The following is a 12,900-nucleotide window of genomic DNA, read 5'->3' as shown; positions in this document are numbered from 1 at the left end:
ATGAACCTGGTTAAAATGCTAATAAGGTATGCCGTAATTGACCGCGAAAAGTTATTGGAAGAAATAACAAAACTAGATGAGGAGTTAGACAAGATAACTGATACCGAAATAATAGCGTTGATAACAGCTACACGTAAAGAGATCAGTGAACGACTTCGCAAACATGAAGATAGAATCAAAGTGAGAAAGATACATAAGTTTGCGAAAGACCTCAAAGATTACGAACTGGGCCAAATTTACACTTTTTCCCGCAAATTCGACAAAGCTAAACAGTCAAAATTAATCAGCAGTAACTCCACGGCGGGAGAACCGGCAAAAAAAGATCTTTTGGCAGTCAACAACGCTGACTCAGATGCCGACTCAATTTCAGTAACTAGTGCCTCCAGCACGTCTTTTTCTGAAACAAGCAGTACCGAAGGAAGACCAGGGAGCAAGATACTGGATCTCGGCGAAGAAATGGATTTTTTAGTGGAGGACCGTCTGCAAACTTTGCGCCCAAAACAATGGAAGAATTACAACGCAAAAGGCGCAACGCAAAACGCCATGCCAGACAAAAAAAACACAAAGCCACAGCAACAGCAAACGCAGAAAAGGAAAAAACAATGGTTCAAAAAGAGAAAGTAATGCAGGATTGCACCATTACCAATCTATCTGACGTTATACTGACTGCGGCGGAGGAGCAATTGTTAACCCTCGGGTTGAACTATTGCCCAGAGAGCAGTTTCAACTATACTACTACGAGGGCGGATATTTTTTGCTTCATTCGTAAACTAAAACTCATAAAGTTTTTTTCCTCCAAGCCTTCATCTAAAGAAACTGAATACGGCAAAAGCAAAGAGTTAATTAAAAGCTGTACCACCACAATTCCAGCTGCACGAGATGCAAGACTGTTACTAACGCTTTGTGACTTAGGGGTTTCTGGAAACCCCATAAGCAATCCAAACCCTACTGAAACTCCTAATACACAGCGGGAGTTACAGAATGTTGATATTCGACAGAAGGGAGCCGGTGACAGCCCATTTAAGCTGGTAAGCACTTTTCTGCCTGTTATGCCTAAAGATGCGGTAGACATTTATCACGAATGTGTAGTTGAAGATTTAAAAAAACTTTACCGCAAGGTACAGGGACAAGATCAGAAGCTTAATGCCAGATTTAATCAATACATCAAGCTAATGAAGAAACTCAGCCTAAATCAGGAAGTAGTAATCAACAAGTCTGATAAAGGCGGAAATATTGTTTTATGGCAAAAAAAAGACTATATTGTAGAGGCCATGAGACAATTAAATGATATTAATTGCTATGTAAGATCCAATGGCCTGGCCTATAAAAAAGCTAAAGAGGAACTTAAAAAAATGCTATCATCTTATAAGAGACAGAATCTTATTTCATCAACAGAATTTTATTTTTTGCACGTTGAACATCCGGTTATACCGATATTGTATTTAATTCCTAAGGTGCATAAGATGAAAGTTCCAACACCAGGCTGACCAATTATATCGGCCATCAACAGCATTGGAGAAAATATTTCCCGTTATATTGACTTTTTTCTTCAAGATTCTGTTAAAAGCTTACCGAGCTATTTGAAAGACACTGGTGACTTTTTGAACAAGTTGAACTTAATTCAGTGGCATGAGAACTGGTGTCTAGTGACTCCCAACATCCAGTCGTTGTATACTTGCATTGATCATTCTAAAGGCATCGAAGCAGTTCAATATTATTTGAATCTAAAAACATGTGAATATTATAGTCACAACAAGATGCTGTGTGAGTTAGTACATTGGTGTTTACATAACAACTACTTCATGTTTTGGGAAGGAGGTTTGGAGACAGGTCATGGGATCATGCTTCTCCCCCAGCTACGCGTGTTTACACGTGGGCAGGTGGGAGGAGCGTGGTCTCACACGCCACACCTGGCTTTAGTGGAGTCAAGCACTGGATGCGATTTATAGATGATGTGTTCTGTATATGGAAAGGCGACGAACAGAGTGCTGTACAATTCGTCAAAGCCTTAAATTGCAATACAGAAAATCTTTTCTTCACGTCAAACATTAATAGATTGCAGGCAGACTTCCTTGATGTTCATATCACAATAAATAACAACACTATTGAAACATCACTTTTTCGCAAACCCACAGCAGGCAACAGCATATTGCATGCCACAGCAAACATCCCAAGCATGTTGTTGAAAATATTCCCTATGGAGAGCTGTTACGCTTAAAAAGAATCAGCAGCACTCCAGAAATATTTGAGGAGGAAGCATATAGCAATAGAAAACTGCAAAGGGCTCTGGTTCAGAGCCGTGAAAGATCTAGAGAGTCTCTATTAAAATCTGGGGACCAAGAGATTACTAATGATAATGCCACTCCTCGCTTAATTCTTGCATACAACAAACAAGAAAGACAAATTAAATCAATTGTCAAGAAACACTGGCCTATTCTCATGACTGATGGGTTCCTTAATGACACTCTTCCAGCAATGCCTACAATAACATACAGAAGAGCAAGAAGTATGCATAACAGCTTAGTCAAAACAAGTCCAGAGCTAGGTAGTGGCAGTATCTGGCTCAAACAGAAAGATGTTTTTTTTAAATGTTCATCCTGTCGAGCCTGCAAATTCGGTATTAATACCACGCATTACAATACCCCCTTCTGTAAAGTCAGTCGAGCTATTAGAGGTAACTACAACTGTCATAGTGACTTTGCTATATATGTCCTGACGTGCACCTGTGGCCTACGATATATAGGCAGCACAAAATTACAGGTGCACGTCAGAATCTTACAACATCTTCGAGCAATAGTCAATAATGACAAGACATACCCAGTAGCTCGTCATTTCAGATCCACTCACAACAATGATCTGAGCAATCTGACATATTTTGTCATTGATGCAGTGGCCCCCCTCAAACGAGGGGGTGACAGAGAAAAACTGTTAAGAAGGAAGGAGACGCAATATATTGTAGAGCTAGACAGTAAATATCCCAATGGGCTTAATACCACTTAGGATTTACATCACTTTCTGTAAAATATTTTGCTGTTTAGTTTAACACATAATATTAGCATACCCATTTCTGAACCAAGTATTCAACTTATGTTTTCAACTATAGGGATCGCCTGTCCCATCACTAAGGTTGTGTATCTGTAGGAGGACTGTTTGGCGAACATGTGCAACACTGGTGAACAGGTCGGATTTGATACGACCAGGAAAGAAAATAGAGCTGAATCGATTCACCCGCCATTATATCAATCCGAACTGTATCATGTAAATATTGTTTATATTAGACTAAGTAATTCTTTTCTCTTCACTTTTTGTATATTGTATCTATACACTTCAATTTTCACGGATATTCATGTTCTGTTATTATATGATTAATCAGTTGGGTTAACATCATTACACAGGGTGTAACTGATCAATTCAATGACATGTATTGTTTCTTCAACATTGTGTGTCTAGAAGATCTGTGTTTTTGGAATCACGACATTCTTTTTAGATAAAAATCACTAATTACATTTTTTTGCATTGGTCACGTTTGAGTGTAAACATGTGTTTTTGGTACAATTAGATTTGGTAAATCACAAGGGGCCATTTTTAGTTATCCCATTTAATAGGGAACTAAGGGGCACATGCATCATTCATAGATTTTGCGATTCTTAATTTGCGAAAATTACCGATTCGCAAATTAAGAATTGCAAAATGCTAGGCATCATTTTTTTGGCTATTGATTTGGGATTCGGTAAAAATCGCAATTTTTACCGAATCACAAATCAATAGCGAATTCCTAAGTGCATTTTCGCAAATCCCATTGATTCCTATGGGCCAAAAGGCCCATAGGAGTCAATGGGAAGGCATTTTCAAATTCGCAATTTGTTGATGCATTCCAAGGGTGCAGGGGGGGTCCAAAGGACCCCCCCCCCGCACCCCTGAAATGCATTTGAAAGTGCATGTTTCACACACACATGTCCTAAGGACATGTGTGTCTGTAACATGACAGTTTAAAAAATGCATTTTTTTGCTTTTTGACAGATTTTCGCAAATTAACACGAGGGTCAACCTCGTGTTAATTTGCACTTCCTATTTCATAATTCACATTTTTTTTTTAAATGATGCATTGCATTTAAGGAATCGCACAAATGCGATTCCTTAAATGCATTCGCATTTTTAAGAAATGCAAAAAAATGCTAATTCTGAAAAAGTGTTTGATGCATCCCAAAAACGTATTTAGGAAGTGCAAACGGCCGAATTTACCGATTCGCACCGTTTGCACTTCCTAAATAGGTTGATGCATGTGCCCCTAAGTTTTGAATACAGGATTAAGGATTATTTCATTAAACCTCGACAACATTGACAATTATTTGTACAGTAATAGGATCAATTAAGGTATAGATAGTGTACAGTATTATGTATATAGATGAATTGGTATGTAGATAGTATAGACAAATGTGTATATATATTTATGTGTATATATCTTTGATAACTACTATAAGTAAAATCAATCCATTTGTTTCCTGTAATGTAAACTATTTTGTGGCCTAACTATTCAATCTAAATTGATGCATTGTATAGTTCTTGTGCTAACCAAGCATTCATGCTGTTATATCTTTGTATCATGTTTCAATAGCGACACTGTTGTGGATACTATTAAGTATTTTCTTTATGTTTATTATGTGATCATGTGATATACTAGTGAGGTGGAGCATCACTTTAAATGAGTATATAATTAGTCAGCTGACCGGGTGTACGGTGTGTGAACAAGAGCATTCGTTGCTCGAAACGCGTCGCCCTTTGAAAGGTCCCAAATAAATCTACCTTGCCGACAGCCTGGGGTCCGTGTCTTCATTTCGCCGTTTGTTCGGAGGTGTTGAAGATTGCTGGTGGATATATATATCCTACGATGTCACTCACTCCCCCACGCCACCATCTCGGAAATGCCAACACAAAGCATGCTGGGACTTGTAGTTCGTTATATTCAACGCGGACTCCTATTGGTGTGCTGACCGCTTAAGGGGGAGGAGAAAAGGTACCAGCAGACATTTAATCAGGAGGAGCTAATGAGGGATGTGAACTTTCCAGCTTATGGCGCTGAAGAAGGCTATTTGCCGAAATGCATCCGCCGACGCTGGGGCCCTTCGAAATAAAGCTATTTCCTGTCCTGAACTCCCCTTGTGACCTCTGTTCTTCTCTTCGGAAAAGATTCTCCTTCATATTTCCTGTGCTTGCCAGACGCACAGCCCAGATGGCCCTGCAGCATCAAGAGACCCGGAGGCAATTTGGCACCTTGTTGCTCGCAGCATCTCTTCAAACCAGGGAACTGGTAATCTCCGGTGTCCGCCATTCACTACAGGAGGATGATAGTGGACCGAGATATTATATCTCAATGGGGCGTGTAGTCTCGCATTCGACTGCCCCCACGCATCAATCTACCTGGAGAGGCTGGCAGCTGCAGTTTGAGGGGACTCAGAACGGACTCCGCCATTTCGACTGTGCCTTGACCCACCCTACTCACCTGAAGCTTGCACCCATCCTACGATGTCACTCACTCCCCCACGCCACCATCTCGGAAATGCCAACACAAAGCATGCTGGGACTTGTAGTTCGTTATATTCAACGCGGACTCCTATTGGTGTGCTGACCGCTTAAGGGGGAGGAGAAAAGGTACCAGCAGACATTTAATCAGGAGGAGCTAATGAGGGATGTGAACTTTACAGCTTATGGCGCTGAAGAAGCTATTTGCCGAAATGCATCCGCGGACGCTGGGGCCCTTCGAAATAAAGCTGTTTCCTGTCCTGAACTCCCCTTGTGGCCTCTGTTCTTCTCTTCGGAAAAGATTCTCCTTCATATTTCCTGTACTTGCCAGACGCACAGCCCAGACGGCCCTGCAGCATCAAGAGACCCGGAGGCAATTTGGCACCTTGCTGCTCGCAGCATCTCTTCAAACCAGGGAACTGGTAATCTCCGGTGTCCGCCATTCACTACAGGAGGATGATAGTGGACCGAGATATTATATCTCAATGGGGCGTGTAGTCTCGCATTCGACTGCCCCCACGCATCAATCTACCTGGAGCGGCTGGCAGCTGCAGTTTGAGGGGACTCAGAACGGACTCCGCCATTTCGACTGTGCCTTGACCCACCCTACTCACCTGAAGCTTGCACCCATCCTACGATGTCACTCACTCCCCCACGCCACCATCTCGGAAATGCCAACACAAAGCATGCTGGGACTTGTAGTTCGTTATATTCAACGCGGACTCCTATTGGTGTGCTGACCGCTTAAGGGGGAGGAGAAAAGGTACCAGCAGACATTTAATCAGGAGGAGCTAATGAGGGATGTGAACTTTACAGCTTATGGCGCTGAAGAAGGCTATTTGCCGAAATGCATCCGCGGACGCTGGGGCCCTTCGAAATAAAGCTGTTTCCTGTCCTGAACTCCCCTTGTGGCCTCTGTTCTTCACTTCGGAAAAGATTCTCCTTCATATTTCCTGTACTTGCCAGACGCACAGCCCAGACGGCCCTGCAGCATCAAGAGACCCGGAGGCAATTTGGCACCTTGCTGCTCGCAGCATCTCTTCAAACCAGGGAACTGGTAATCTCCGGTGTCCGCCATTCACTACAGGAGGATGATAGTGGACCGAGATATTATATCTCAATGGGGCGTGTAGTCTCGCATTCGACTGCCCCCACGCATCAATCTACCTGGAGCGGCTGGCAGCTGCAGTTTGAGGGGACTCAGAACGGACTCCGCCATTTCGACTGTGCCTTGACCCACCCTACTCACCTGAAGCTTGCACCCATCCTACGATGTCACTCACTCCCCCACGCCACCATCTCGGAAATGCCAACACAAAGCATGCTGGGACTTGTAGTTCGTTATATTCAACGCGGACTCCTATTGGTGTGCTGACCGCTTAAGGGGGAGGAGAAAAGGTACCAGCAGACATTTAATCAGGAGGAGCTAATGAGGGATGTGAACTTTACAGCTTATGGCGCTGAAGAAGGCTATTTGCCGAAATGCATCCGCCGACGCTGGGGCCCTTCGAAATAAAGCTGTTTCCTGTCCTGAACTCCCCTTGTGGCCTCTGTTCTTCTCCTTTATATATATATATATATATATATATATATATATATATATATATATATTCACTGAAAAAACCATAGGTTATAGACCATATATAGTTAGGAATTAGCATTTACAAAACCTTGAAAATTCACTGAAAAAACCATAGGTTATAGACCATATATAGTTAGGAATTAGCATTTAAAAAACCTTATTTTACTCACACAAAACCATTGAAATTCCATATATAGTTAGTTGCACTAACTATATATCGCGCACCCGCAATCCACTGCTGATCATGTCACATATTACATCATTCATGACATGGTCAGTGACATCACTGATGACATCACTGATGACATCTCAAATGACATCACTGATGACATCACTGATGACAACATCCAGTGACTGTATTTTTCTGTAAAGTTAAAATATGTCTTGAGTGGATGTATAAGTGTCTGGATGAAGGATTTAGTAGGTGCATGACTGACTGTATGAGTGAGTGATTAAATGTGTCTCACTGAATGCATGGGTTAGTGACTAAACTGTCTTAATTTGTGCATCATTATGTCTGTTGTTCTGTAAACTGCTGCATGTGTTGATCATTAGCTATACGAGAGGCTATATGTGTTATTAATTGGTTGCCCAAGTATTTCTATGGGAGATTGAGTTTGTGTGGGGGTGGCTGGAAGGTGTGTGACTCTATGCATAGATGTGTGAGCAGTTTATTCACTAGGTGTATGAGTTCAAGAGTGCATGTGGAAACAGCTACATGGGCAGTTGACTGTGTGCATGAGTGTATTGATGAGTGAATGGATATCTCAATGCTACATGTCATAGTAAGTACATATGTAAAACACAGTACATGTGAGAGTTGGCATATATAAATAACTGTGCATGAGAGCCACTGAATGAGTGAGTGGTTGTATCGATCATTGTGAACTTGTATCAGGGATTGTATAAGAGAGTAAATATGTGTTAGTATATGTTTCAATAAGTAAGGTGTGTTTAACTGTATAGTTGAAGAAATGGAGGTGAGATTGTTTCTTTGCATGACTGACTGGGTGTGTGAGTAACTCCATGGATGAGTGGCAGTGTGTGAGTGTCTGTTTACACTGAGTGTATCTAAGGTTATATTAGAGTCTGAAGAGGTTTATCGTATTAGCACAAGAATGATGTCAAATGAGATGTCATCAGTGATGTCATCAGTGATGTCATTTGAGATGTCATCAGTGATGTCATCAGTGATGTCACTGACCATGTCATGAATGATGTAATATGTGACATGATCAGCAGTGGATTGCGGGTGCGCGATATATAGTTAGTGCAACTAACTATATATGGAATTTCAATGGTTTTGTGTGAGTAAAATAAGGTTTTTTAAATGCTAATTCCTAACTATATATGGTCTATAACCTATGGTTTTTTCAGTGAATTTTCAAGGTTTTGTAAATGCTAATTCCTAACTATATATGGTCTATAACCTATGGTTTTTTCAGTGAATTTCAATGGTTTTTTAATAGCAAATATCATAAGCTGTCGAATGTCAAGTACGTGGTAAGTAAAAACATTTTTGTGTTTATGCACACTGATCTGCTTTGAATGCTGCCCCCCACCCCTCATTTCTATTAGGAGTACTCTCTCTTTGCAGATAGTGAAGGGTAGTTAACGCAGCCCTTTGCCCCCTTTGTAATACGTCGTGCCTGCTTCTCTCTCCATTTGATTGATTGTTCTCTTTGGTTCATTCTCTATTTACAAACAAGCACAGAGTCGCAATACTCTGTTTAGTCTTTGCAGATAGCGAAAAATCGTGTAAAAAAACAAAAGGAATCGAGCAAAATCAGTAGGCCACTAATGGGATCTCTTTTTGACCTCGCTAAAATAGAAACATTAGGAACAACCTGTTGAAAATAGCAATGCGTATGTACATAAGCGGCGTTCATTTGTGTTCACAGTACCCCTTGTTGATTTTTTCAATCGAGCATTGAATTGTTCGAAGTTAATTCTCTTAAGGATCTTCTCTACCTGCAAACGAGGAAGAATAGGAATATTCTCTCTCCCTTTGCAGATAGTGAAGGGTAGGTAACGCAAGCCTTTAACACGTCGTACCTATTTCATTCATCATTGATTGATTGATTGTCCGAACATTGACTGTTTGGGAATTAGTTCTTTTTGGAGGTATTCCCTGTTTGCAAATAAACGTAGGAAAATCTTTGCAAGTAGTGAAAGGGTACGTAATGCGGACCTTTCTCCCCCGTTGTAATCTGTCATGCCTATCTACTCCCCACTGATTGATGCACCTTTTTCACCCGGACCATTTACTAGAGATACGTCATCTGGCCCGACCAGAGAGCACCCCTAGTGAAAAGGACATATGCAATAATAACGAAGTGATCACTGTATCCTGTTAACAGAAACTTTACCATGAAACAACCTGGAAAGAAAAAAATAGGAAAACGAAAATCAGTAGGCCACTGATGAACATGAACTTTTATTAAACAACAAACAAAGAAACGATAACACAACGTAATGATAAAACCTATTAATGTCCTAGAAACAAGAAAACGTTAAAGTATGCCAGTGGTGAGAGACCAGAAAAACAGTCCGAGAAACCAAATCACCCCTCGCTGTCCCAACTCATGCACTCTGAAAGTTCAAAGTTTTGAGGAGTGCTTGTAACATTGTCTGAAGCCTATTTGCAATTGCTTCATCTTCACTATTCTTAAAGTAAGTGGGGGCTGTTGTGATGCGGTGCCACCCTGAACCGCTTGACGGAGGCCCCCGAGGGACGGTGTCATGTCGCGGACTCGGAGGGGGCGCTTGGCTCCGGCCCCCTCCCCAAGTCGTGTTGCCCTGGTGTGGCCTGAGATCGCCCCCGACATAGGTGGCCGGCTCCCGGGGTCAAGCGGAACTTTTTTCCTTTTGGTGACTCTTCCATTCTTCACCTTGTCCCACAATCCGTTTCACCTAAAGACACGCTGTAGTGGGGCACCCCTTTTCCGTTTCATTTGCCATTCAGCCCGCTTTTGCTACACTGTGCCTCTTCCGCTATTCAGCTGTTTACCGCCCGCTCTTTCGACAACAGCGTCTCGCTCACCATGTACTTGAGTTGCTCCCGCTCTTGCGGTGCAGCGATAGGCGGCTGCCACAGGACTCTCAAAATGGCGGCCATCTCTTCAGATTTGGGCGTGGTCCACTAAATGGGCCTGCGACACCTTGGAACTCGGACGCTTGTCTGCTAGAGCTTGGGCTCCATTCTCGAAAGCGTCCCCTCATCCTTGAAGATTCTACAAAAGTCTTGGGGGCCCCCGACTCCCGCAGGCTTCTGGTGGGGAGCGCCTAGCATGATTGCTCGTGGAATGGCCACGACGGAGCTACGAAATGGTGGTGCTCTCATGCTAACGCCAGCTTCAGTCTGAAACATCCAGAAACACTGTAGACTACCAATTCGATCAGTTCCGGTAGCGCTCCAACGTGACCCGGTAGAGAAGAACTTGCCCTCCCCTCTTTGACTGATGGTTCTTGTTGCCTGTCCCTTCTGTTGTCATTTAACAGAACTATTTAGCCTGCTGAAAGGGGTTGTGTGCCGTCCGCTGGTTGGTGGAGACATTTTGACTATATTCTGGACCTGCGTTGTCGCGTAATGCGTCATATGACGCGCCGCGTTAGAAAGTTTAATAAATTATGAAACACAATAAACAATCCTTAAAAAATAAAAAAAATAAAAAAATAATCAACAAAAGCAACAGCTAGGTAATACACATATAATTTTATCTCCGCGAAGCGGAGCGCTGTTACAGATATATATCTTGTTTCTGAACGTTAATTTCTCAAAATGCACTGAAGCACATATATTGAGACCTAGCAAAGGCACATCGGGCTACCAGTCACTACAATTTTTCCAAGTTTCGTGCAAATCCATTCAGCTGTTCGATCCTACCGAGAGACAAGATGGCGGCCGCTACGGACTGTTTGGAATGTTTACAGACACCGGAGAGCCAATCAGCTTCGCTTCGCAAAGCTCCGTAACGCGAAAAGTACGCGAAGCGGTGCGCTGTTACAGATATATACTTTTTTTTTAACGTTAATTTCTCAAAATCCACTGGAGCACATATATTGAGATCTAGCAAAGGCACATCGGGCTACCAGTCCCTACAATTTTGCCAAGTTTCGTGCAAATCCATTCAGCTGTTCGATTATTATTATTTTTATTTTTTTTTGCCCCGAGGGGCCCTTTTAAAACCTCCACATCAAACCTAGGGGGTGAGCGACAATGTACTATGCCCCCTTATGGTCATTTGCCCCTTCGCTTTGGCCTCCTCTTGTCTCTCGATCCTACCGAGAGACAAGATGGCGGCCGCTACGGACTGTTTGGAATGTTGACAGACGCCGGAGAACCAATCAGCTTCGCTTCACAAAGCTCCGTTGCGCGAAAAGTCCGCGAACCAGAGCGCTGCCCGGTCCGCTGTTACAGATATATATCTTTTTTTAAACGTTAATTTCTCAAAATCCACTGGAGCACATATATTGAGACCTACAAAAGGCACATCGGGCTACCAGTCCCTACAATTTTGCCAAGTTTCGTGCAAATCCATTCAGCCGTTCGGGCTAAAAGTGAGGCCAACCGCCCTATGGAAATTAACATGGGAAAAACGCGTTTTGGGACCCCCCTTTTTTCTCGGCCCCCCCTTGACGAACCCCCCCAAAATTTTCAGGGGCTGCTCAGAAACAAAATGTGCCATTTTCCTGAAAATTTCAGCCAATTCCGTCCACAAACGCCAAAGTTATTAGACATAGAATTTTCAAAAAACCCATAGAGAAAAAATCCTAACTATATATACCTACTGGCGACCGCCAGTAGGTAATATATATATATTTATATATATATATATATATATATATGAACGAGCTCCGAAGAAGTAAGCAGCACTCGCGGGGTCAAATCCAGGTCGGATTTATTAAGCACAGAAAATGAAACACTAACGCGTTTCGGCAGGACGCCTTCATCAGTTGTAGGGAGGCCGCCATGATGCAACTAAATAAATACACAAACAAACGTCATTACTACAGTCACGTGAGTGGTGGTCACCACTAAGCGCCATGTTAACGTCAGGCATGGTGCCAATTTATCGCAAAATACATAAAAAAATAAAATCAAAAGTGCAATACATAAGCCAAACCCTATAACTCAACTCATAATAATTATAGAGATGTTCTGAACCTTAAATTGATCAATGTGTAAATAACATTAAATCAGCAAGTCATGTCAATCTGAGTCGCACTTTTTACCATAATTCATGCTGGTCTTAATCCATTTCTTAAAAAAGTCTGTAAATCAACCAAAAGAGGCATGCAATATCACGTTGTTGCTTTTACATCCTACATGATATCGCCCTGGATACTAGAATTAAATAAAATGCAGCCTAAGTTGACTACACATAAACTCTCAATACAGCCCTGAGTGGGCATATTGGTTCAAAATTGGAAAGAACCTCCTATGTACAATAAATTAGGTGCGAATAAAATGCAAAACATAATTCATCAATGAGTTGAAAGGGTGACAAAAATAGTTTAGCTAGTGACCTATATTACTGAAAAAATTGTGAGGACAGGTGATCAAAACAAAAAATATATACAGTCAATATTTACAGGTGTACCCTAAGCTCTTCCCCCATATTCAGTCTTAAGGGTGTCTTGGTGGCCAGAACTATAATGTACCGAGATTCGAGTCTCCTCAAACGTTTCTCTATATCCCATGCTATCTCGTGTCTCGTACATATATATATATATATATATATATATATTACCTAACGTAACTTAAAAATAACAATGTAATAAATAACTAGAAACAT

Source organism: Lissotriton helveticus, chromosome 3_1, assembly GCF_964261635.1.
Source record: "Lissotriton helveticus chromosome 3_1, aLisHel1.1, whole genome shotgun sequence".
Classification (NCBI taxonomy): Eukaryota; Metazoa; Chordata; class Amphibia; order Caudata; family Salamandridae; genus Lissotriton; species Lissotriton helveticus.
This window is presented reverse-complemented; position numbering follows the sequence as displayed.